Source organism: Triticum aestivum, chromosome 1A (genome assembly GCF_018294505.1).
Source record: "Triticum aestivum cultivar Chinese Spring chromosome 1A, IWGSC CS RefSeq v2.1, whole genome shotgun sequence".
NCBI lineage: Eukaryota > Viridiplantae > Streptophyta > Magnoliopsida > Poales > Poaceae > Triticum > Triticum aestivum.
The window spans coordinates 177346853-177374342 of NC_057794.1; positions in this window are offsets into that span (position 1 = coordinate 177346853).

Consider the following 27490-nt stretch of genomic DNA (forward strand, 5'->3'; position numbering starts at 1 on the left):
CTAGCCTAACGCCTAGGTTGGAGCAGGGGAGGGTGCGGGGGGTCGGTGGCGGCAAGGGGGATCTGGCGAGGGGGGTCGAGATGGAGGGGGATCTGGCGCGGGGGGAGAGGGGAAAAGGGATAGAGGGGGGGGGGGAAGAATAGCAATGGCGCACCACCCAGGGGAGAAGAATATTCATGAGTTCAAAAAATATTAACAAATTCAATACTTTTTGTGAGTTAGAAATTCAATACGAGAATGAACACATAAATAAATATCAATGAGGACTAGAACAAAAGAAATATCATTTCAAAATGTCGAAATACAATCGAGAAATGAAGACTACGATTTAAATACAATCGATCTTAGCTAGCTATCTTTTCACAATATTCTTGCCCTTCTTTTTCGCAAATGGAGTTCTTCTGTTGAACGGACGTCCTTTAGGTAGGGTGGTCCTGCTTCTTCTTGTGGTGTATGGCACTTCATCTTCGACGTCATGGTCCATCTTCGGGTCGCCGTACTTGTCGAAGTCTTGCTCATTGGCGACTCCATCCATTCCGATGATCTTCCTTTTGCCTCTCCTCACGACAACATGACTGGGCTTTGACGGGTCGGTAATGAAGAAGCATTGGTCCACTTGGGAAGCCAGTACCCATGGCTCAATTTTCGCGGTGACGTTTGCGCTCGCGGTCTTGGATTTGGCTTCGGGTACAACCATGGTGGTGAAATACCGGTCTTCTTTTAGGACGCTCTTGGCCCATCTGACACGGAACATCGGGACCTTCTCTCCAGCGTAGCTCAGCTCCCAGATCTCCTCGATCCTTCCGTAGTATCTGTCCTTGTCATTACCGTTGTAGGATTCCATCGTTACCCCGGAGTTCTGATAACCATCGCTCTTCATGTCCTTGTGCTCGGTGTAGAATGTGTAGCCGTTGATATCGTACGCCTCATAGGTCATCAGGTTGTGCTTGATGCCCTGTGACAAGGCGAATATGAGTTTTTCTTCCGCGGAAGAATCCTCATGTAAAGGGTACGACAGAAGCTTCTCCTTGAACCAACGTGTGAAACATGAGTTGTGCTCTTTGATTATATCTTCGTCCGTCCTATGTTGGCCTCAGTCATTGTACGTCTTCTCAATATAGGTTTTGTGCTCTACCACCCAAGGATCGACCACGTCTATGTGTTGTAGCACGACTAGGGTTGCTCTTTCAAAGTCGGCGAGTCGACCCTCGAAGTCGACATGCATTTCGCGATGACCATCGCGGTGACCACATCCAGTGAACCTGCCGAGGTCCCTGTTGACGGGCAGACCAATGGGGTTCTCGATGCCTAGATAATTCGTGCAGTAGGAGATGCACTCTTCGGTCAGAAAGCCCCAGGCTATGCTTCCCTCTGGACGTGACATGTTGCAAACGTATCCTTTGATGACACCATTCATCCTTTCGAACAACATCATGCTGTGCAGGAAAGTCGGGCCGAGTTGGATGATATCCTCCACGATATGGACCAGCAGATGCACCATAACATCGAAGAATGCGGGCGGGAAGTACATCTCAAGATCGCATAGTATCACCACAATCTCTTCCTGTAGCCTTTGAGGTTGCCTCACGCCAACCGACTTCCGAGAGATGACGTCAAAAAAGTTGCATAGGCCAAATAGCGTTTGACGGACGTGCGCGTCCATGATCACACAGATTGCAACTGGAAGTATCTGCGTCATCAGCACGTGACAGTCGTGAGACTTCATCCCGCTGAACTTCTGCTTCGCTGAGTCTAGGTATCTGCTTATCTTCCCTGCGTAACCGTAAGGAAGTTTTACTCCTATGAGGTAGGTGAAGAACTGCTCGATCTCCTCCTGACTTAGAGTGAAGCATGCGGGAGGGTAGTCATTTCCGGTCTTCTTGGCCTTTTTGCCTTTGCGATGACTTTCCGTGTCCTGCTTCGCCTCATCATCATCATCATTAGCGTGAAGCTCCTCCGTGATGCCCATTGATTTCAAGTCTGCCCTTCCTTTCGGCCCATCTTTGGTCCTCTCTGGCATGTTGAGCAGGGTACCAAGCAGAATCTCGCACACGTTCTTCATGATATGCATGACATCAGGGCTGTGAGGAACACGGTGGATCTTCCAGTACGGCAAGTCCCAGAAAATAGACCTCATTTTCCATACCTTCAGCAGCGGCTCTGGCGCCTTTCACTTCTTTCCTGGCTCTGGTGCCTTTTGCTTCCTTCCCGACACTAGGCAATCTTTCCAATTTTTCAACAGCTCGTCTATTTCCTCGCCACTCCTCGTACGCGGGCGTCTTCGGGGTTCGGTTTCACCATCGAACAGATCCTTGCATTTTCTCCATGGGTCATCATCGCGAAGCCACCTTCGATGTCCCATGAACATGGTTTTCGAAGACTCGGGATCTCTATCTAGCTGGCAATACATTGTGTCATCCATACACCTGACGCATCCAGAAAATCCGTGGACCACCTGCCCCGCAAGATATCCGTAACCGAGATAGTCGTGCACCGTCATGAGCAGTGCGGCTCTCATAGGGAAATATTCTTTCTCTGCGGCGTCGCACGTATTGGCTAGCGTTTTCCATAGCATGTCTAGCTCCTCTTTCAGCAGCCCCAGATACAGATTGATGTCGTTCCTTGGTTGTTTCGGCCCTTCAATTAGCATACTCATGTGAATGTACTTCCTCTTCATTCACAACCAGGGGGAAGGTTGTACATCCACACAAACACAGGCCAGGTGCTATGTGTGCTTCTCTGGCTGCCAAATGGATTGACTCCATCGGTGCTCGCACCCAGCACGATGTTCCTTGGATCGGCCCCAAATTTTGGGTGTTCGAAGTTCAATGCTTGCCACTGGCTCGCATCCTTAGGGTGACTCAGCTTCTTGTCTTTTTTATTTATCTCCGGATCATTTCCGTCATCTTCTCGCTTCTTCTCCTCCCTATCTGCGTGCCAACGCAGGAGCTTTGCTAGCTTAGGGTCCGCGAAATACCGCTGCAGACGAGGAGTGATCGGAAAGTACCACACCACTTTTTGAGGAGATTTCTTCCTCTTCTTGTATCGAGTGACGCCGCACAACGGACATATGGTAGACTCCGCGTGCTCGTCCCGATAAATGATGCAATTGTTCATGCACACATGGTATTTCACGTGCGGTAAATCCAGAGGACAGACGATTTTCTTTGCCTCCTCGAAATTGGTCCGACACTTGTTCCCCTTGGGAAGACGTTCGTGCCAGAATGACATGTTCTCGTCAAAGCACGCGTCGGTCATTTTATGTTTTACCTTCATCTCCAGAGCCATGAGCGTTACTTTCAGGCGGGTATCCTTGGGCCTGCATCCTTCATACAATGGAGTAACCGCGTCTATCTCAAGTTGATCTAGCTTGGCTTTCTCTCGGGCGGCAGATCCTGCGTTATCCGTCTGCTTGAGAAGCAGCTCTTGAATATGAGGGTCCTGCACCCAGCCCATCGATGGTTCATCGTCGTCTGCTCCGGCATCTTCATCTTCATGATCATGCCCTTCATCTTGATCTTCCTCATCATCATGTCCGGCATCTTCTACATGATGACATTGTACAGCATCACCGTCGTGATCATGTCCTGGAGATTCTTCGTCTTCTCGCCCGCCCTCGCCGCGATGGTTGTCTTGCTGCCCTTCCTCATTTCTTGCTCGGCCCCCCATGGATGACTTCAAAGTCATCTTCATCACCTTGCCATCGATAGCCATCCATGAAACCACGCAAGAGCAGGTGGGCCCGCACCTGTCAAGAATCCGGGTGCGCAACAAGGCTCTTCAGCTTGCATCTTCGACACGGACATCTTATCTCCGTCTCATTCTTTTGAAGCATCTCGGCCTTCGCGGAGCTCAAAAACCTATTCATGATGCCTTCGGTCATCGTGCGGACCATGGTCACCTGCGGGGTAGAGCAAAATGATATTTTAGAACCAAGAAAATATTTGGCATGACTTTGCCTAAAAATAGGACCAAAAAGAATGCATAGTGCCAAATTCTCGTGGAAACGGAAATGAATCAACATTCCAGCAAAATATTGGCAACTATCACATTTCAAATACCGGTACCTGCAAACACAAACATATATGCAACACCACAAACATATGCAACACCACAAACATACATAGATCTAGCTAGGCCATAAAAAGTGCATGTGCATGTTGTTGGAGGGAGAAAAAAGTAGATCTACAACATAAAGAAAGCTTTCCCCTTACTTACCTATCAAAAAAGGTAATTTAACCACTTAATTTGGGTGCATCTATGGTGCAAATGAGGTGAGGAGGAGGAGGAAGCCGAGACAAGCTTGGAGGAGGAGGTGGAGAAAATGAAGTGGGGAAAGTGAGTGTGGTAGGTGGCTGTCCAAAATATCTAGCTGGTCTCAGGTTACTAATGGCGCACCACCTAAAAATGCGCCATTAGTAACCCTAGTTACTAATGGCGCACCAGTTAGAGGTTCGCCAGTACTAGTTTTGCAAAAACATTTGTTAGTAGTGGCGCACCGTGGTTGTGGTGTGGCATTACTAGTTTGAACTAGTAATGGCGCACTTCACACAGGTGCGCCATTACTAGTTTTGAAAAAAAAGTAAAAAAAAATTGTTAGTAGTGGCGCACAGTGTGTGTGGTGCGTCATTACTAGTTAAAACTAGTAATGGAGCATTGTACCCTGGTGCGCCATTAATAGTTTTGGAAAAATAAAAAAATAAAATTTGGTAGTAATGGCGCACCGTGTATCTGGTGCGCCATTAGTAATGAGGACACTAATGGCGCACCTATATATGGTGGGCCACTGCTATATAGCAGTGGCGCACCACATACATGGTGCGCCATTAATGTCAATATTAGCTATAGCCCTTTTCCTAGTAGTGGACTACGAACGTGCGAAGGCGTCGTGCCTTAGCAATCGCTAAACCAACTCCGAGAGGTTATTGACCACGCCGAAGCACGATCAACCTGACCACGAAGGTCTGTTTCCTGCATGCAAATGAAGAACAAGCAAGAAACTAAGATTGCAATCTGGATATTGTGAATATAAGAGGAAAGCTTTATAGATCAAGGTGGGGTTCTGTGACGCCTCTGTTTGGTCGTTGAACAGAAACGAAGTACGCGAAGTTGCAGCTATGGCGAACTTTTATCTAAACAAAACCCAAAGTCTAAACGATGCCCTAAGGGCTGTATATATGGAGGAGAGAGGGGAATTTCGTGGCCCTTGGAGGAGGGGTCGGAAACCAACCCTAACTCTTGCTTCCCCACACATACGGACTCTAAAAACTGCCTATAATCAAGTATTTTGAAATTACATGGGCCTGGCCCAAAAATAAGGTGACACAACACCTAGAATAGCCTTTGGACAAAATTTATGAAGTGGCATCTTGTATATTTCGTCCAAGGCTTCATGCACTCATTATGGTGGCTTGAAAGTCCTGGAATCATCACTTGTAACTCCGTTCTTGTTCCCCTTGCGCATGCCATCATCTCCATGCTTGAACCTGCTCCAAGGTTCATCTTTCTTGTCCAAGCTGGGCTCTTCATTTGTAAGCAATACAAATGTATCCAATTTAGGCAGCATCATATTCTCATGAACATTAGAATCGTTACCAAGAAACGGAAGTACCTGATAATTCAATTGGCGTGCGCGAGCTCTAGTAATTGGTCCAGTATGTATTGCACCAGGGGTTGTGGTTGTAACAATGGTATTGATGTCCTCATCATCCTCCCCTTCTTGAAATGAAGTCGTCCTCGACGAAAGCTCATCTTCCTCTCCCAAATAAGGCTTCAAATCTGCAATGTTAAAAGTGGGACTAACCCCAAAATCTGCAGGCAGCTCAAGTTTATATGCATTATCATTTATTTTCTCTAAGACCATAAAAGGGCCATTAACACATGGCATTAGCTTTGATTTGCGCAAATTAGGAAATCTATCCTGACGCAAATGTAACCAAACGAGATCTCCAGGTGCAAACACAACATGTTTTCTACCCTTATCTCTAGCAAGTTTATATTTAGCATTCATACGCTCAATGTTTTCCTTAGTTTACTTATGCATTTTTAAAATTAATTCAGCACGTTTTTTAGCATCAAAATTAACCTTCTTCGAAGATGGAAGAGGCAACAAATTAATAGGTTCATGAGGTAGGAAGCCATACACAATTTCAAAAGGGCACATCTTAGTAGTAGAATGCAATGAATGATTATAAGCAAATTCAATATGAGGCAAGCAATATTCCCACATTTTCTTATTATTCTTCAAAACAGCCCTAAGCATAGTAGACAATGTTCTATTGACTACTTCAGTTTGTCCATCAGTTTGGCGGTGACAAGTAGTACTAAAAAGCAGTTTAGTCCCCATCTTAGCCCATAAACATCTCCAAAAGTGGCTAAGAAATTTAGTATCATGATCTGAAACAATAGTATTTGGCACACCATGCAAGCGAATAATTTCATGAAATAACAAGTCAGCAACATTAACAACATCATCGCTTTTATGACATGGTATAAAGTGTGCCATTTTCGAGAACCTATCCACGACAACAAATATGCTATCCCTTCTCTTCTTTGTTCGAGGTAAACCTAAAACAAAGTCCATAGATATATCCTCCCAAGGAACACTAGGTACAGGCAAAGGCATATATAAGCCATGAGGATTTAGTCGTGACTTAGCTTTTTGACATGTAATGCAGCGAACAACAAAATGCTTAACATCACGTCTCATCTTTGGCCAAAAGAAATGTGTAGCAAGTATACCATCCCTCTTCTTCACGCCAAGTGTCCCATTAATCCTCATCCATGCACCTCCTGCAACAACAAAAGACGAACAGAGCTAGCTGGAATGCATAGCTTGTTAGCACGAAACACAAATCTATCATTAATGACGAACTTGTTCCACATTCTTCCTTCTTTACAATTCTGCATTACATCTTTAAAATCAACATCATGCACATATTGATCTTTGATGGTCTCCAAACCAAATATTTTGAAGTCTCAATGAATTCAACCCATTTATCATGTCTACGATTCAGTTTAGCTTGACTTTTAATATGTTTCAAAGATACATGATCAGAATGTATAACAAATTCGTTGGGCCATAAATAATGTTGCCATGTTTCTAAAGTCTGAACAAGAGCATATAATTCTTTATCATAAGTAGAATAATTCAGACTAGGCCCACTCAATTTTTTAGAAAAGTATACAACAGGTTCGCCATCTTGTAATAACACACCTCCTAATCCAATTCCACTAGCATCACATTCAAGCTGAAAAGTCTTATTAAAATCAGGAAGTTTGAGTAAAGGAGCATGCGTCAACTTATCTTTCAATACGGTGAAGGCTTCTTCCTGTGCGGTACCCCAAACAAAAGGCAAATCCTTCTTTGTAAGCTCATTGAGAGGTGCAGCAATGGTGCTGAAATCTCTCACAAAATGCCTATAGAATCCAGCGAGGCCCAGAAAACTCCTCACTTGTGTGACCGTTTTGGGCTGCGGCCAACTCTCAATAGCTTCAATCTTGGCTTTATCAACTTCAATTCCCTATGGAGTAACAACATGGCCAAGAAAAGATACTCGCTTGGCGCAGAAGGTGCACTTACCAAGGTTACCAAACAAACATGCATCACGTAGAGCAATAAAAATAGCACGTAAATGTTCCAAATGTTCATCCAAAGATCTGCTATAAATCAGTATATCATCAAAATAGACTACCACAAATCGTCCAATGAAAGCACGTAAAACTTCGTTCATTAGTCTCATGAAAGTACTAGGTGCATTAGTTAACCCAAAAGGAATGACTAACCACTCATATAAACCAAACTTAGTTTTAAATGTTGTTTTCCATTCATCTCCCAGTTTCATACGAATTTGATGGTATCCACTATGAAAATCAACTTTGGAGAAAATTGTAGAGCCACTCAATTCATCAAGCGTATCATCTAGCCTAGGAATAGGATGACGATAACGAATAGTAATATTATTTATGCCTCTACAGTCAACACACATACGCGACATACCATCCTTTTAAGGCACTAGTATAATAGAAAAAGCATAACCACTAAGATATTCACGTATGTAACCTTTATCGAGCAACTCCTGTACTTGACGCATAATCTCCTTCGTCTCCTCTGGATTGGTATGGTATGGTGCACAGTTGGGTAGCAATGCACAGGGAATTAAGTCAATTTGATGCTCAATCCCTCGAATAGGTGGTAATCCCGGTGGCACATCTTGTGGGAAGACATCAGCGAACTCCTGCAAAATGTTAGTGACAGCAGGGGGCAAAGAGGAAGGCACGTCCTCGAATGAAAATAATGCCTCTTTGCACATAAAAGCATAGCAAACAGATTTGCTGAAATCTAGCTCATCAATATCAGATTTTGTGGCAAGTAAACATGCACTTTTCAATTTAATTTCAGAAGCAACACTAGATGGTTTATTATTAGGTTTAATTTGTTGCTCAAATTCTTTTGCCACAATCTGATTTTCACTCTTAGTTTTCTCCTGTTTTGCTTTATTAGCTCTATTAATATCATCGTTCAAAATGGATTCAGGAGTCATAGGAAGCAAAGGAATATGGCTATCCTTATGAACAAAAGTATACTGATTATTTCTACCATGGTGTACAGAATTTTTATCTAATTGCCATGGTCTACCAAGTAATAAGGAACATGCTTGCATGGGTACCACATCACAATCAACATAATCAGCATATGTAGAGATACTAAAATGCACACGAACAATATGTGTTACATTAACCTTGTCGTTGTTGTTGAACCATTGGATGTAGTAAGGATATGGATGTGGTCTTGTGGTGAGAGATAGCTTCTCCACCATCTCCATGCTAGCCAAGTTGTTGCAGCTCCCTCCATCCATGATGACACGAACCGAACGTTCCTTCACAATTCCCTTTGTATGGAACAAATTATGCCTCTGATTTTGCTCAGCTTGTGTGACCTGCACACTCAAAACACGTTGAGCAACTAAACATTCATACATGTCAGCATCTTCAGGAGCCATGTATTGCGTCTCATGATCAAAATCATCTCCATCGTGTTCTTCAGGTGTAATAAGAGCCAAAGTCTCCTCATCATAGTCACTAGCGGACTCATACCCATCATCCTCAGTAGCAATCATCACACGCTGAGATTTACATTGTCTCGCAAAATGTCCTCTTCCCTTACCACGACGACAAATAATATCACTTGTGTGCCCTGTTGATGCCATAGAAGAAGAAGAGCTCTGTGCAGTCCTGGCAGGTGTGCTCTTGGCAGATAGTGGTGGTTGTGCCTGCATTCTTGTATCACGGCTAGAGGTGGCACCTGATGGAGGTGATGGTCCAGTGGAAGTAGAGGATGCACGTGGTGTCCATGATGAAGGTCGACCTGCAGAAAAATTAGTTCGCGCCAATGCCTATTGATCCTGCACTTCATGTTCAGCTTTAGAAGGAAGAGGGAATAAACGAGTGATATTAGTATACTCCTTATACTCTAGAATGGACTGAATCCCTCTATTTAATCCACCCATAAAACGTGCAAGCATAACTTCATTCTCCTCAACAATACCACATCTAATCATGAAAATTTGTAATTCGTGATAATATTCTTCTACAGAATTTTTTCCTTGTCCTAAACACTGTAATATTTGAAGTAATTCACGTTGATAATATGGTGGAACACAACTAGTACGCATAGCGGTTTTCAAAGCAGCCCAAGTAGTTGGAATAGGATATAATCTACAATGTTCAGACCACCAAACACATGCGAATCTAGTGAAAGCACAAACAACAGCAGGAACACGTCTCTCCTCGGGATATTGTAAACATGTAAAACGTTGTTCAGTTTCTAACTCCCAAGTAAGATATATATCAGGAACATATCTACCCTCAAATGGTGGAATATTCAATTTCAGTTTAGGAAGATGGTCATGATCTCGTACCTCATATGGTGGTGCAGCCCTACCGTTGCGATGATATAACTAAGGACGACCTGGTAGTGGTGGTGCTGGTGGTTGCACGTAGTTCTAACTTTTATCAACCTCATCCTTGTAATGGTCCTCGACCTCTGCAGTAGCAGTAGGAGCTATAAGCATCAACAGCGGGACTAGAATATTGCCTAGGGTCAACGGGAATGCCCTATGCTCGTCCCACTTGATTTGGAAGGGGACGTTGTTGTTGTTGTTGTTGTTGTTGTTGTTGTTGTTGTTGTTGTTGTTGTTGTTGTTGTTGTTGTTGTTGTTGTTGTTGTTGTTGTTGTTGTTGTAGAGGTGCGTTACGTGCATCCGGTGGTGGCGGTGGAAGACGTGCGAGCAATTCATTAAACTTGTTATGGAGCTTTGTTTCGAACGTCTTCTCCAAGCCATCTATCTTCTCCATGGTCTCTTCAAATCTGTTTAGCACATCTTGCACCTGTCCACTCATCATTTGCTGAAATTTATCATGCAACTCCTTATTCATCATGTTCTCCCAGTCAGTCTCGTCGGCTTGTGATCCTGCCATGGTTAGCAGCAATAGAAACACACAAGAATATGATCCTACAGATTACTAACAAGAGGTGGTGGTGGGTGTCACAAATCCGTTAAGCAAATCTCAAATTCTTATCAGTTCTTACCTAGCAGCAGGCGGTGATCAGCAATCGTCATAGTAAAAACTCTCAAAGCTTGGATAGAGCGATTACCAGGGAGAGTCAAACGCACGATGTAGATCTATGTGGAGCTAGGAAGTCTTATAATATGGTAGCAAAAAGTGTCAGCAATAATCAATTCAGAGATGCAAACTTGAATAAACGCTCAATGACGATACTGTGCTGGTCCTAGGCTAGACCGTGATAGAGATGCAAGCCTAGAACACTAACAAAATTACGACGCTGCATGTAAACAAGGGAGGAGCACGCTCTATTTTTTTTACTTTTTTCCTCTTTTTTTGCTCCGCACCAAATTTTGTTCGAAAAAGTCTACAAATGGTCTAAAAACTGCCTAGCCAAAATTTTCCAGACTTAGTTTTTTTGAGTTTGGAACTATTTTTCTACTGCGGGTAGCACAAAAGTTCAGGAGTCCTACTCTGTCACGACTCGGAGTATGGTGTGATCTGGAAATCCAAAACAGAGTAACAAAATACTGGACTCGGACTAGGACTGGTGGCGGAGATGAATCTGGTGGAACTCGGGCTGGCGATGATGATGAATCTGGTGGAACTCGGACTGGTGGCGAATTGGTGATGGAGGTGGACTCGGATTATCGTGATGGCGGTGGATATGTGGTATATGGCAGCGGTGATGACGATGGTGGTATATGGCAGCGGTGATGACGATGGTGGTATATGGCAGCGGTGACGATGATGGTGGTATATGGCAGCGGTGATGATGATGGTGGTATATGGCAGCGGTGATGATGATGGTGGTATATGGCAGCGGTGATGATGATGATGCAGCGACGGTGTGACAACTTGTGAACAGATTATGCAAAGGCTCAGATTGGTTGAGATATGATGAACTAGCCCTAATTTTTTTTGGCTTTTTTGTGGACCATAGGTATGAAGAACAGACTCGATCTAAACGATGAAAACTATATAATCTCACCGAGCAACCTGGAAATCTGATACCACTTGATAGAGGCGAAGGTGTCCCGATGTTTCGATGAGATGGTGGCTATCGTTCTGGAGGAATCCGACTTTGACAATCCGACTACGAACGTGCGAAGACGTCGCGCCTTAGCAATCGCTAAACCAACTCTGAGAGGTTATTGACCACGCCAGAGCACGATCAACCTGACCATGAATGTCTGTTTCCTGCAGGAAAACGAAGAATAAGCAAGAAACTAAGATTGGAATCCGGATATTGCAAATATAAGAGGAAAGCTCTATTGATCAAGGTGAGGTTCTATGACGCCTCTGTCTGGTCATTGAACACAAACGAAGTACGCGAAGTTGCAGCTATGGCGAACTTTTATCTAAACAAAACCCAGAGTCTAAACGATGCCCTAAGGGCTGTATATATGGAGGAGAGAGGGGGAATTTCGTGGCCCTTGGAGGAGGGGTTTGAAACCAACCCTAACTCTTGTTTCCCCACACATACGGACTCTAAAAACTGCCTATAATCAAGTATTTCGAAATTACATGGGCCTGGCCCAAAAATAAGGTTACACAGCACCTAGAATAGCCTCGTCCCACTTGATTTGGAAGGCGACGTTGTTGTTGTTGTTGTTGTTGTTGTAGAGGTGTGTTACATGCAACCGGTGGTGGTGGTGGAAGACGTGCGAGCAATTCATTAAACCTGTTATCGAGCTTTGTTTCAAACGTCTTCTCCATGCCATCTATCTTCTCCATGGACTCTTCAAATCCGTTTAGCACATCTTGCACCTGTCCACTCATCATTTGCTGAAATTTATCATGCAACTCCTTATTCGTCATGTTCTCCCAGTCAGTCTTGTTGGCTTGTGATCCTGCCATGGTTACTAGCAATAGAAACACACAAGAATATGATCCTACAGACTACTAACAAGAGGTGATGGTGGGTGTCACAAATCCGTCAAGAAAATCTCAAATTCTTACCAGTTCTTACCTAGCAGCAGGCGATGATCGGCAACCGTCGTAGTCAAAACTCTCAAAGCTTGGATAGAGCGATTACAAGGGAGAGTCAAACGTACGATGTAGATGTATGTGGAGCTAGGAAGTCTTATAATATTGTAGCAAAAATGGTTAGCAATAATCAATTCAGAGACGCAAACTTGAATAAACGCTCAATGACGGTACTGTGCTGGTCCTAGGATAGACCGTGCTAGAGACGCGAGCCTAGAACACTAATAAAATCACGACGCTGCACGTAAACAAGGGAGGGGCACGCTCTGAAATTTTATTATTTTTTTTACTTTTTTTTACTTTTTCCTCTTTTTTTTTGCTCCGCAACAAATTTAGTTCGAAAAAGTCTACAAATGGTCTAAAAACTGCCTAGCCAAAATTTTCCAGACTTAGTTTTGTTTGAGTTTGGAACTATTTTTCTACTGCGGGTAGCACGAAAGTTCAGGAGTCCTACTCTGTCACGACTCGGAGTATGGTGTGATCTAGAAATCCAAAACAGAGTAACAAAATACTGGACTCGGACTAGGACTGGTGGCGGAGATGAATATGGTGGAACTCGGACTGGTGGCGGCGATGAATCTGGTGGAACTCGGACTGGTGGTGAATTGGTGAGGGAGGTGGACTCAGATTATCGTGATGGCGGTGGATATGTGGTATATGGCAACGGTGATGATGATGGTGGTATATGGCAGCGGTGATGACGATGGTGGTATATGGTAGCGGTGACGATGATGGTGCTGTATGGCAACGGTGATGATGATGGTGGTATATGGCAGTGGTGATGATGATGGTGGTATATGGCAGTGGTGATGATGATGATGCAACGACAGCGTGACAACTTGTGAACAGATTATGCAACGGCTCAGATTGGTTCAGATATGATGAACTAGCCCTAATTTTTTTGGCTTTTTCGTGGACCGTAGGTATGAAGAACAGACTCGATCTAAACTATGAAAACTATAAAATCTCACCAAGCAACCTGGAAATATCATACCACTTGATAGAGGCGAAGGTGTCTCGATGTTTCGATGAGATGGTGGCTATCGTTTTGAAGGAAGCCGACTTTGACGATCCGACTACGAACGTGCGAAGACGTCGCACCTTAGCAATCGCTAAACCAACTCTGAGAGGTTATTGACCACGCCGGAGCACGATCAGCCTTACCATGAAGGTCTGTTTCCTGCAAGCAAATGAAGAACAAGCAAGAAACTAAGATTGCAATCTGGATATTGCAAATATAAGAGGAAAGCTTTATTGATCAAGGTGGGGTTCTGTGACGCCTCTGTCTTGTCATTGAACACAAACGAAGTACGCGAAGTTGCAGCTATGGCGAACTTTTATCTGAAATAAACCAAAAGTGTAAACGATGCCCTAAGGGCTATATATATGGAGGAGAGAGGGGGAATTTTGTGGACCTTGGAGGAGGGGTCCGAAACCAACCCTAACTATTGTTTCCCCACACATACGGACTGTAAAAACACCCTATAATCAAGTATTTCGATATGACATGGGCCTGACCCAAAAATAAGGTGACGCGGCACCTAGAATAGCCTCTGGACGAAATTTATGAAGTGTCATCTTGTATATTTCATCCAAGGCTTCATGCACTCATTATGGTGGCTTCAAAGTCCTGGAATCATCACTTGTAACTCCGTTCTTGTTCCCCTTGCGCATGCCATCGTCTCCATGCATGAACTTGCTCCAAGGTTCATCTTTCTTGTCCAAGCTAGGCCCTTCATTTGTAAGCAAAACAAATGTATCCAATTTAGGCAGCATCATATTCTCATGAATATTAGAATCGTTACCAAGAAACGAAAGTACCTGATAATTCAATTGGCGTGCGCGAGCTCTAGTAATTGGTCCAGTATGTATAGCAGCAGGGGTTGTGGGTGTAACAATGGTATTGATGTCCTCATCAGTGCATGTGTAGGACACTTGGACTTTGTGTCAACTTCCATGTCACATGAGTTGACCATTCAAGCTCTTGAGAGCGAGCCTCATACAGTCGACCATGACTCGCTTCTACACCACCTTACAAACCACTTCGGCAATGTGAAGAATGCACAAGCACACGCCTTCAAGGTGACATCTTTCTTGAGCATGGATATTGCAGATCATACTACTTGTATTGCTTGCACCATGAGACTTATTGTTCATCTTGGACCACTTGGTTGCACACTTGTTAGAGATCTTGCTTTGACTTGTCATTTTCACAATTCCACGCATCATGATTTATATGCCTTGTGTGTTGCATCCAATTCTTGGATTACTTGCTCCTATCACATGTTTGGTTGCAACAATGTTGTTTCTTCACATATGCCATGTCCCATTGATTGCTACATCCTTGCCTTGATTGCCTCACACATGATGAACAATTGCTCTTTCTATTGTGTTGAGTGCCACACTATATTCACTACACCCCATGCACATTATGCTTGGATTGTCTTGCACTTGACCCATGTGTTTAGACACTTCATTTTATTTGGTGTTGTGAATGATTCATATGCCTACCATAGACCTTTCATTGAGCAATTTGTGAATGCTTGCTATGAACTTGACGTAGATGCTTCTTCTCTTGTCACACATACTTGCATCACTACCTCACATTCACATGCTTGTCCCCATGATTTATTTGCTTGTGCTAGATTGATATGCTTACATGCCATGTCATAATCCTTTTTCACACCATATGCTTTGCATGATGACAACACTTATTTGGTGAATCACCTCTTGAATGCTTGGTTTTGCACAAACACTAACCACATTTATTTTTCCAAGTGTTTGTTGTCCTTGATCATTTTAAAGGATGATGACTACCATGTGAATGTCTGCTTCTACACGGCGAAGCCATTTCTTTCCCATGGTGATTTGGTTTTCGATCCGAGGTCAGATCTTTCACAAGGGAGGGGAGAAGATGCAGAGCATCCTACGGGCATCACCATGTCAAGAGTCCGTTTGGCAAGTGACACGTGTGACATCTACTTCACATACACAAAGGTGAATCATCTCCTTTACACGTTCTCACTTGACCGCTTCGAGGATGGTATACTACTTGACACCCCTATTGATGCGGAGCATCCCAAGGCCATCCCCATGGACCCACCTACATCTCCTACGACACCTCTTGGACCCATGACATGAGCACGAGCAAGAGCTCTCGAAACCGAGGTGACATCTCTCCTCTCATATTTCCACTTCGATGCACATGAGACATGGATACTACCTTATATGGACACATTGTGCATCCCCGGGTATCATGGAGAAGCCAAGGAGCAAGGAGAAGATGAAGAGGAAGACGGACGTGGAGATGGAGAAGAAGATGATCTTCGGAAGAAATCCCAGCCACCGGATGACCGGTCGGGACCGGACGTCCGGCGCCTGATGCTCCAGCCGAACCCCAGCGAGCGGACGTCCGGTCCAGACCGGACAACCAGTGCCCCTGCACCTGTGCCAAACGAGCGGACGTCCGGCGACTGGAAGACCGGCCCAACCCGGAAATCCGTCACTTCAGCACCCGAGCCAAAACGAGCGGGCGACCGGCACTTACTGGACATCCGGACGCCCGTGAGCCACCGGACGACCGGCCCCCAGCGGACGTCCGGTACCTGGTTGTGTCCAGTTTCGGGCTGAGGCCCATGTACCCCTTCACTTCCCCCCATTTGCACTAAGACTATAAATAGACCTCTCCCTCCACCTAGCTAGGTTAGCAAAGGATTAGCTCATATTTTGGTGTCAGAGCTTTGCTCGTCCACTTGGATACCTTCACCGGAGAAGATCCCCCAAGCGGATTCAAGACCCCTTTTGGGGAAGAACTCAAGACCTCCTCATGGAGAAGACTGGCTACCCTTGTATCGTCCTTAGTTGTCCATAGATTGTGTATCTTTCCTTATGTACTCGAGGATCCAGCACATGTGTGACTTATTCGTGTTGGTTTAGTGTTTCCTCTTGTGTCCCCCCTTGTGTTTTCCATCGATTTCCCCTCGTGTTCCTCATGTTCTTTGCCGGATCCACTCCTTTCGTGAAAGATCGGGCGATTAAGGTTGTACCCTACATCATCTTGGTATCAAGAGCCAAGTTGATCACGATTTCGGAGCCTCCCCGTTTTGTTGCTACCCTAGTTTTTGTTGATTTTGTCCCTAATTTGAAAATTCCCCACAAAAATAGCCCCAATTTTTTTGTGATTTGTTAGTGTGTTGAAATTTTGTTGGTTTGGATCCGTGGATTTGCTTTGTTTTGAGTGGATCTAGCTTTTCCCCCTTGAGGGAGTCCTGGATTAGGGGGTGTCCGGATAGCCGGACTATACCTTCGGCCGGACTCCCGGACCATGAAGATACAAGATTGAAGACTTCGTCCCGTGTCCGGAAGGGACTTTCCTTGGCGTGGAAGGCAAGCTTGGCGATACGGATATCTAGATCTCCTACCATTGTAACCGACTCTGTGTAACCCTAGCCCTCTCCGCTGTCTATATAAACCGGAGGGTTTTAGTCCGTAGGACGAAGGACAATCATGCCATAGGCTAGCTTCTAGGGTTTAGCCTCTCCAATCTCGTGGTAGATCTACTCTTGTACTACCCATATCATCAATATTAATCAAGCAGGACGTAGGGTTTTACCTCCATCAAGAGGGCCCGAACCTGGGTAAAACATTGTGTTCCCTGCCTCCTGTTACCATCCGCCTAGACGCACAGTTCGGGACCCCCTACCCGAGATCCGCCAGTTTTGACACTGACATTGGTGCTTTCATTGAGAGTTCCTCTGTTTCGTCACTTTTAGGCCCGATGGCTCCTCCGATCATCAACAACGATGCGATCCAGGGTGAGACTTTTCTCCCCGGACAGATCTTCGTATTTGGCGGCTCTGCACCGCGGGCCAATTCACTTGGCCATCTGGAGCAGATCGAAAGCTACGCCTCTGGCCGTTAGGTCAGATTTAGAAGTTTAAACTACACAGCGGACCTCCGCGGAGACTTGATCTTCGACGGATTCAAGCCGCAGCCGAGCGCGCCGCACTGTCACGATGGGCATGATCTAGCTCTACCGCCGAACAGTGCCCTGGAGGCCGCACCCGCATCAGCTCGGACCCTTAATTCGGAGCCAACTGCGCCAATCAAGGATGGGTGGTTGGACACCGCCTCAGGGGCTGCAATCTCTATGGCGATCGAGCCGAACACCAGCCCTATTCTCTGCGAAGCCCGTGACTCCAAGGAGGTGGACTCCTCTCCAGACTCCGATCCCTCCGCGCCCCTACCGATCGAACCTGATTGGGCGCCGATCATGGAGTTCACAGCCGTGGACATCTTTCAGCACTCGCCCTTCGGCGATATTCTGGATTCACTAAAGTCTCTCTCTTTATCAGGAGAGCCCTGGCCGGACTATGGTCAGCGAAGTTGGGATGCGGATGATGAAGAAATTCAAAGCCCACCCACCACCCACTTTGTAGCCACTATCGATGATTTAACCGACATGCTCGACTTCGACTCCGAAGACATCATCGTATGGACGCCGATGCAGGAGACGATCAAGAACCAGTGCCTATAGGGCACTGGAAAGCCACCTCGTCGTATGATATATACATGGTGGGCACCCCAAAAGAAGTCAATGGCGATGGAACAACGGAGGATGACCCCTCCAAGAAGCAGCCTAAGCGCCGGCGTCAGCGGCGCCGCTCTAAATCCTGCCAAAGCAAAAACGGTGATTCCGGCACGGGAGATAATAACACCCTGGACAGTGCCAAAGACAACCACCTCCAGCAAGATTCAGCACATGAGGATGGAGAAGCCAGCCCTCATGAGAGAGCGGCAGACAGAGAGGTCGAGGACGATAATTATATACCTCCCCCCGAAGACGAGGCAAGCCTCGACGACGACAAATTTGTCGTGCCAGAGGATCCCGTCGAACAAGAGCGTTTCAAACGCAGGCTTATGGCCACGGTGAGCAGCCTCAAGAAAAAACAGCAACAGCTTAGAGCTGATCAAGATTTGCTAGCCGACAGATGGACTGAGGTCCTTGCGGCCGAAGAGTATGAACTCGAACGCCCCTCCAAGAGCTACCCAAAGCGCAGGCTGCTACCTCGATTAGAGAAGGAAGAACCTAAACCTACATCACCAGCGCATGATGCGGCCGACCGGCCACCCCGTGGACGCGACAGAGAGGCCTCTTGGCCCTCCACTCAAGCCGCACCCCGGCGCCGCTCAAAAAATACCAAGGCACGGGAAAATGCGCCAGACCTGTGAGATATATTGGAGGACAAGGCAGGGCAAACAAGATCGATCTACGGATCGCGTGGGAGCCCCACGGCATGAGACGGTAATCGTCACTCCGGATACAGTCAATCCGGCCGGGCCGAACATAGTAGACAAAGCTAGTTTGAGCTGCGTCGTGATATAGCCCAATACAGAGGCGCCGCACACCCACTATGCTTCACAGATGAAGTAATGGATCATCAAATCCCTGAGGGTTTCAAACCCGTGAACATCGAATCATATGATGGCACAACAGATCCTGCGGTATGGATCAAGGACTATCTCCTTCATGGCCCGCGGTGATGACCTACACGCCATCAAATACCTCCCACTCAAGCTTAAAGGACCAGCTCGGCATTGGCTTAACAGCTTGCCAGCAGAATCAATTGGTTGTTGGTAGGACCTGGAAGCCGCATTCCTCGACAATTTCCATGGCACTTATGTGCGACCACCAGACCCCGATGACCTTAGCCACATAATTCAGCAGCCATAGGAATCGACCAGACAATTGTGGACACGATTCCTAACCAAGAAAAATCAAATCGTCGACTGTCTGAACGCAGAGGCCCTAGCAGCGTTCAAGCATAACATCTGCGACGAGTGGCTTGCACGGCACCTAGGACAGGAAAAGCCGAAATCTATGGCAGCCCTCACGACACTTATGACCCACTTTTGCGCGCGAGAAGACAGCTGTCTAGCTCGCAACAATAACATGACCAAGAGCCCTGGTAATTCAGATACCAAGGACATCAGTGGCAGGTCACGTCGCAACAAGCAAAAGTGCCGCATTAACGGCAACAATGCTGAGGATACAACAGTTAATGCCGGATTCAGAGGCTCTAAACCCGGTCAGCGGAAAAAGCCATTCAAAAGAAATACCCCGGGACCGTCCAGTTTGGACCAAATACTCGACCGCTCATGCCAGATACATGGCACCCCCGAAAAACCAGCCAATCACACCAACAGGGATTGTTGGGTGTTCAAGCAGGCAGGCAAGTTAAATGCCGAAAGTAGAGACAAGGGGCTGCATAGCGATGACGAGGAGGAGCCCCGGCCGCCGAACAACAGTGGACAGAAAGGTTTTCCCCCACAAGTGCAGACGGTGAACATGATATACGCAACCCACGTCCCCAAGAGGGAGCGGAAGCGTGCGCTAAGGGACGTATACGCGATGGAGCCAGTCGCCCCAAAGTTCAACCCATGGTCTTCCTGCCCGATCACTTTTGATCGAAGGGACCACCCCACTAGCATCCGTCATGGCGGATTCGCCGCATTGGTTCTATACCCAATTATTGATGGATTTCACCTCACTAGAGTCCTTACGGATGGCGGCAGCAGCCTGAACCTGCTTTACCAGGATACAGTGCGGAAAATGGGCATCGATCCCTCGAGGATTAAACCCACTAAAACGACCTTTAAAGGCGTCATACCTGGTGTAGAGGCTAACTGTACAGGCTTAGTTACACTTGAAGTGGTCTTTGGATCTCCGGATAATTTCCAAAGCGAGGAGTTAATCTTCGACCTAGTCCTGTTCCGCAGTGGCTATCACGCACTGCTCGGGCGAACCGCATTTGCCAAGTTCAATGCGGTGCCGCACTACGCATACCTCAAGCTCAAGATGCCAGGCCCTCGAGGCGTCATCACGGTTAATGGAAACACCGAACGCTCTCTCCGAACGGAGGAGCATACGGCGGCTATCGCAGCGGAAGTACAAAGCAGCCTCTCAAGGCAATTCTCCAGTCCGGCTATTAAATGTCTAGACACCATCAAGCGCGCCCGGAGTAACCTACAACAAGACCACCTAGCATGTTCCGAGCAAGCGTAGCAATGCGGCCCCAACCCCAGCCCTCGCGAACTTGCGAAACTAGTGTTGTGTGTACATAACTACGCTCTGGAAATACCATGGGCACAGGGGGAGGGGCACCATCACGGCACGCCCGACACGTGGCTTAAACCGCACTAGGGGCTGCCGATTTCTTAATTTTCTCTTATTTTTAGGACTCCATTCTTCGGAAGGCCTGTCCGACAGTACAATTGTCGCACAAACGATACAACCAGGGAAGCAGAAAGCTACGCCGCACTATGGAACTCTAAGGTGGTCTCTATAACGAGCGGTATACCTGTTTCACATAACATTCCACAGCTCGCCCCTAGAAAGGATATGTTAAATAGTCCCATCTTTTGCTTATTGCACTATTTGTATCGTTCTGCTTTGATCGCAACCTTTTTAAATAAACAATGCATAGCTTCCGTCTATTATTGCATTACTCTTTTTTTACGAATATATGTTCATTAATGACATGTTGCACCCGTACACTTTGGTACGGCCAATACACCAGGGACTTAAGTACCCCACAATACAGTGTGAGAAGTCCGAACACTTTCACAAGTGCGGCACCCTGAACATATAGCATTATATGCATCGGCTCTGAATCATGTCTTGGGTCAATAGTTCGGTTTGCCCGGCTCCTATGTTTTGGTACCTTACGTTCCGTTATATCGGCTAAGCTAGCACTAGGAGAACTACTGTGATTGTGCCCCAATTGAGCTGGGCTAAGCACCTTAGTAGAGAAAGCTAAAACTGACCGTCATGATGAGGCGAGAGCTGGTCGCTGTTCGAGAGGTTTCCGAGTCTCTAAAGACTTATGCCGCTTAGAGCGAGGAGTCGGTTTGTCCAGCCTAGGCGTGGATAGCGCCCCGAACTCGGTCTTACGAACAATAGGGGCTGCGCCGAAATTTAAAATTATAGAATTCTATGGCTAAGTGAGAGTGTTCAAGCATTATAGTCCAATTGCCTTGTTCGTTGTGTTGAGCGCCTCCCTCGAAGGACCCAAGAATGGGAAAAAGAGCGCTCATGTTTATCCCGAACACCCCAGCACTTGTGGCACGGGGGCAGAAGCCGACAACTCGCCATCTCTCAAATTTGATAAACGGCTGCACAAAAGGTAATATTTTAAATTCAAAATGTTGCTTAGCGCATATGAACAAGTTTTCAGCGTACAGGATCACAAATGCGAGTTTACTCAAAAATTACATCTTTGGAGCATTCATCTGCTATAAGGCGGGCACCCTTCAGGACGCTCTCATAATACGCTTCCGGGACGCGATGCTCCATGCCTGGCGGCGGCCCGTCCTTCACCAGCTTCTCCGCATCCATCTTGCCCCAGTGCACTTTAGCACGGGCAAGCGCCCTACGGGCACCTTCGATGCAGACGGAGCGCTTGATTACTTCAAGCCGTGGACAAGCATCCACCAGCCGCCTCACTAGCCCGAAGTAGCTCCCAGGCAGAGCCTCTCCAGGCCAAAGCCAAACTATGAGGCCCTTTATGGCCAATTCGGCCACCTTGTGGAGCTCGACCATTTGCTTCAGCTGGTCGCTCAAACGCACCAGGTGTCCGGCCTCAACATACTGAGACCAGAACACCTTCTCTGTCAAGCTCCCCTCCTCGGCTCGGTAGTAGGTGGCAGCATCAGACGCACTACGGGGATAATCTGCGAATGCTCCTGGAGAGCTCCAGACTCGGGTAAGTAACAAGTAATTCACTTTCACGTGCTTGCTTTGCATAATGAATGCCTTACCCGCCGCTATCTTCTTCATATCTCCAATTTCTTGGAGGGCTTTCTAGGCTTCGGCCTTGGCAGACTTCACGCTTTCGAGGGTTGTCGCAAGCTCGGATGCTTGCATCTTCGAGTCAAGCTCCAAACTCTCGTGTTTTTTCACGAGAGCCTGGAGCTCTTTCTGCACCTCCTCCACCTGCGCCTCCTGCTTCCCTCTCTCTGTACGCTCCGCGGCCGCTCTATTTTCGGCCTCGGACAACGCTTTCTTAAGGGTTGCCACCTTGGTCGTGGCCCCTATAATAGCATGTTGATCCTGTCAGTTTTTGCAACCACATCTTCTCTATATACTTGCGCAAGGTATTACTTACCTTCCTTCTCCTCGAGTTGCCTCTTGGCATGGCCGAGCTCGTTCTCGGACCGCGCGAGGTTTTGCTTCAGTGTATCCACCTCCGCAGTCAGTGCGGCGGAGGCCAACAGCGAAGCCTGCATACGCATATTGACTTGATTATGTTAGACTCCTGCGAATGTTATTAGATCCTCTATTTGGCTTTTCTTTCCGAACGTCAAACAGAGCATCAGGGGCTACTGTCTATGCGGTAATATTTTTACATATTATTTACTTACCTCAAAACCTGTTAGAAGGCTGGCACAGGCTTCAGTCAGTACGCTCTTGGCGGACTGAACCTTCTGGATCACCACACTCATAATAGTGCGGAGCTCCTCGTCGATGGAGGCGCCGTTAAGCACCTCCAACAAATTGTCTGGTGCCTCCGGTTGGACGGAGATCGCCGGCTCGGTAGGCTTGCTCCTATTGGAAGGAGGCTGCCCACCGGAGACCGGAACCGTTGAAGGTTCCGGCGCGGTGTCCGGCTCAAGGCCGGACTTGGAGCCCTTGGGGGTTCTATCCCCTTTACGCCTGGACTCCAGGAGGTCGCCTTGCGGCACCTTCAGGACGACCTCCTCCTGGCTTGGAGCCTGTTGGGACGCCACCGCGGCGTTGTCCGTAGGATGGGGGGAGGTAGCCGTCGGAAGCGAATTCACATCCGACGAATCCAGGGAACCGCTCGACGACACGTCGAGCCGGTCTTTGGGTGGACTGCATAAACATGTTTCACGTAAGGAAAAGCTGCGCAATGGGGGAATCCTATGAATCACTCTGGTATCCGGATACTTACGATCTCGCCAGGGGCTTGGCCCTGTGCGGCCACTCCTCTTCGATGTCGTCGGCGTTGGTGGAGTAGTCCGGAGGAGGGGTCTTCCCCTTCTTGGACCCTTCGGCCTCCCCGGTTGGGGCGGCCTTCCTTTTCTTCCCCCCTCCCCCCGCTGGAGGGGGAGAGGTCTCTTCTTCCTCCTCCTCGTCTTCATGGGAGGAGTGCGCCTTGGAGTCGTCGGATGATGAATCCGACACCTCCTGGCGCTGGGCACTCTTTTGAGTCCCCATGGCCTTCTTCTTGGCCTTCTTCTCCGGCACCACATAGGGTGCCGGAACCAGCAGCTTCGCCAAGCGAGCATCCGCTGGTCCTTCGGGCAAAGGAGCCGGACAGTTGATCTGTCCGGATGTCTCCTGCCAATCCTGTCAAAGGTAAGGGAGCTTAGATCCCGCATGGAGTCAAACTATGAAAAACTAATACCCTGTAAAAGGTAAAAACAGCTTACCTCACGAGCATGACACTGCATGCTGAATCCGCGATCCTCGGTAGAGGACGCGGGGGCCTCGGCGCCCTTGAAAAGCACCTTCCAGGCATCTTCGTACGTCGTGTCGAAGAGCCTGCTAAGAGTTCGGTGCCGCGCTAGGTCGAACTCCCATAGGTTGAAAGCCCGTTGTTGACACGGGAGGATCCGGCGGATGAGCATAACCTGGACTATGTTGACAAGTCTGAGCTTCTTGTCCACCAGGGTTTGGACGCATGTTTGGAGTCCGGTCAGCTCTCCTCTTTTACCCCATGACAGGCCCGTCTCTTTCCAGGAGGCGAGCCGCGTAGGGGGTCCGGATCGGAACTCGGGGGCTGCCACCCATTCAGGGTCGCGCGGCTCGGTGATGTAAAACCACCCCAACTGCCACCCCTTTAGGGACTCCACGAAGGAGCCCTCGAGCCATAGGACGTTGGGCATCTTGCCGACCATGGCGCCTCCGCACTCCGCCTGGGTGCCGCGCACCACCTTCGGCTTGATATTGAAAGTCTTGAGCCATAGGCCGAAATGGGGGCGGATGCGGAAGAAAGCCTCGCACACGACGATAAACGCCGAGATGTTGAGGACAAAGTTCGGGGCCAGATCGTGGAAATCCAGGACATAGTAGAACATGAGCCCCCGGAGAAATGGGTGGAGAGGGAAGCCCAGTTCGCGGAGGAAATGGGGGAGGAACACCACCCTCTCATGGGGCCTAGGGGTGGGGATGAGCTGCCCCTCTTCGGGAAGCCGGTGCGCAATGTCGTTAGACAAGTATCCGGACTTCCTCAGTTTTTTGATGTGTCCCTCCATAACGGAGGAGACCATCCACTTGCCTCCCGATCTGGACATGGCTGGAGAAGGTTGAGGTGGGGTGTGCGGACTTGGGCGCTGGAGCTCGAGTGTGCGGAAATGGATAGGCAAAGGAGGAAGAAGGCATGGATGAAAAGGTGGATCCTTATCCCCTTATATGGGCGGACGCGACTATGTGTCCCCACCAGCCTGGTAAAACTCACTTATCTCCCGAGCGCCGTAAATCAATGGCGTGGTTGGGTTACCCACGCCCATATTGATGAGAATCCCGGAATAAGGGGACACGATCACTGCTTTAACAAGACGTGCCAAGGAAACCACCTCGCTAAACGCGCTAAGGTGGGACAGTAAAACGATTCGAATGAAGACTTGGCCGTGGTGTGATGTCACGCTACGGAATATGTCAGCAGATTAGATTTGTGTAAATATGATTCTCTCTATGGCAATATGTGGAAACTTAATTTGCAGAGCCGGACACTACCTTTGTGTTCAAAATCTTCTATGAAGTACTTGGAGGAGGAACCCGCCATGCAATTCCGAAGACAATTTGGGCGCCGGACTCGTCGTCATTGAAGCCTGGTTCAGGGGCTACTGAGGGAGTCCTGGATTAGGGGGTGTCCGGATAGCCGGACTATACCTTTGGACGGACTCCTGGACCATGAAGATACAAGATTGAAGACTTCGTCCCGTGTCCGGAAGGGACTTTCCTTGGCGTGGAAGGCAAGCTTGGCGATACGGATATGTAGATCTCCTACCATTGTAACCGACTCTGTGTAACCCTAGCCCTGTCCGGTGTCTATATAAACCTGAGGGTTTTAGTCCGTAGGACGAAGGACAATCATACCATAGGCTAGCTTCTAGGGTTTAGCCTCTCCGATCTCGTGGTAGATCTTCTCTTGTACTACCCATATCATCAATATTAATCAAGCAGGATGTAGGGTTTTACCTCCATCAAGAGGGCCCGAACCTGGGTAAAACATTGTGTCCCCTGCCTCCTGTTACCATCCGCCTAGACGCACAGTTCGGGACCCCCTACTCGAGATCTGCCGGTTTTGACACCGACACCCCTTGTCTCCACCCTTTCCATCCACAAAATCCTCCGGATTCGATGAATTTCCACCTCTCCTCTTTGAACCCTAGCTGTTAATCTCATGCCCAAATTCTGCCTAGGAACCGGACGTCCGACCCCTACCGGACGTCCGACGACCGGATGATCGGCCCAGCCCGAACGTCCGACGAACCCTGACGAAACTGATTTTTTTCAGTTTAGTCACCACCACCGCCCCACATTTCCGCATACGCACTCCTACCACCTATAAACCACCACCACTTATGCATAGCACCACCTTTGCTTACCCATTTCACACTGTGACATGTGTTGCCACTTCGAGCTTTGAGAATTTGAGTTGCAGTTCCGTATCCTTTTGTGTTTCGGCTATCTAGGTACGGTTCGACATCAACATCATCGCTGCTCATCTTCGCCACTGACATGTCATCAACAACGACCACCTCTACTACACCTTGGTATTCATGCCACCATTTTGACACCATACCGTAAGCAAGAAACGGTAACCTCGTCTTGGTATTGCACATATCACTCTTGCCATTATATTGATAGCCATCATTGCCTTACTCCTTTGCGTTGCTTACCCATCGAGACTAGCCATTGAGTATTGCCGGCAACGAGACTTGTGCACATTAGTGATCATAATTCCCATAGCATACTTACACCATTGTTGCATATCTTGGTATCATCTCTTGTGTCACAATGTTGTCATCGCATACACAATTGCTATCTTGGTTCGTGAAGCATTGCATGAGAAAAGAGCTCAAACATCAAAGAGCCAAACAAGATTTTAAGCAAAAAGGAAAGATAAGCCAAGAGCTTTTAAGCAAGAACCATAGCATCATACAACATTTAGTTTGCCATATTGGATCATATTGAATCATGTCATAGAAACACCTTGCATAGAACATACTTGGGATAGAAGTAGTTGCATTTTTGCTTAGTAGGTTGTGCACAAGTCTTTGTATCCGCCTATTGTGCAATCGTGCTAGCGTCTCTCTAGTGTTGTGCAACAAGAGCATTTTTATGGATTCCACATTTTGGCTCAACCTTGGTTGCCCAACCCCACTTATCTCTTTGCGTCTGTGTTTCCGTGTACATTACATTGCTTGGTCTACTTGTTGCATTGCAATCTTGCGAATCTTTTCCAACATTATTGAAGCTCACTTACAATTGCATCAAATTTTGTGCCACCATCCTGACCATGCTCCACCATAAGCTTTTACTTGTGTAGGTGTGAGAATCCGACAAGAATTGGTACCAATTGTGCTATTTCTTTGTCCACATTGGAGTGATCATCGATCTACTTTGAACTTCGGTCAAGGTACATTTGGTATTCGTTCCTCTCTTTCTACCACTCACATTTTTCTTGGAATGATGGATAGGCCAAGTACCTCTACCAACCCACTCTTCATTGAGCATGACGACGACATGATCTCCTTAGTCACCAAGAGTCACCTCTTTGGTCCACAACGTGCTTTGTATCAAGAGCAACATGCAATGAGTGAACGCATCGACAACCTCGCCGCCGACTTGCGACTCTCCGAGTAACGTACAAGGGACTACTTCGACCACAAGCTCGATGATCAC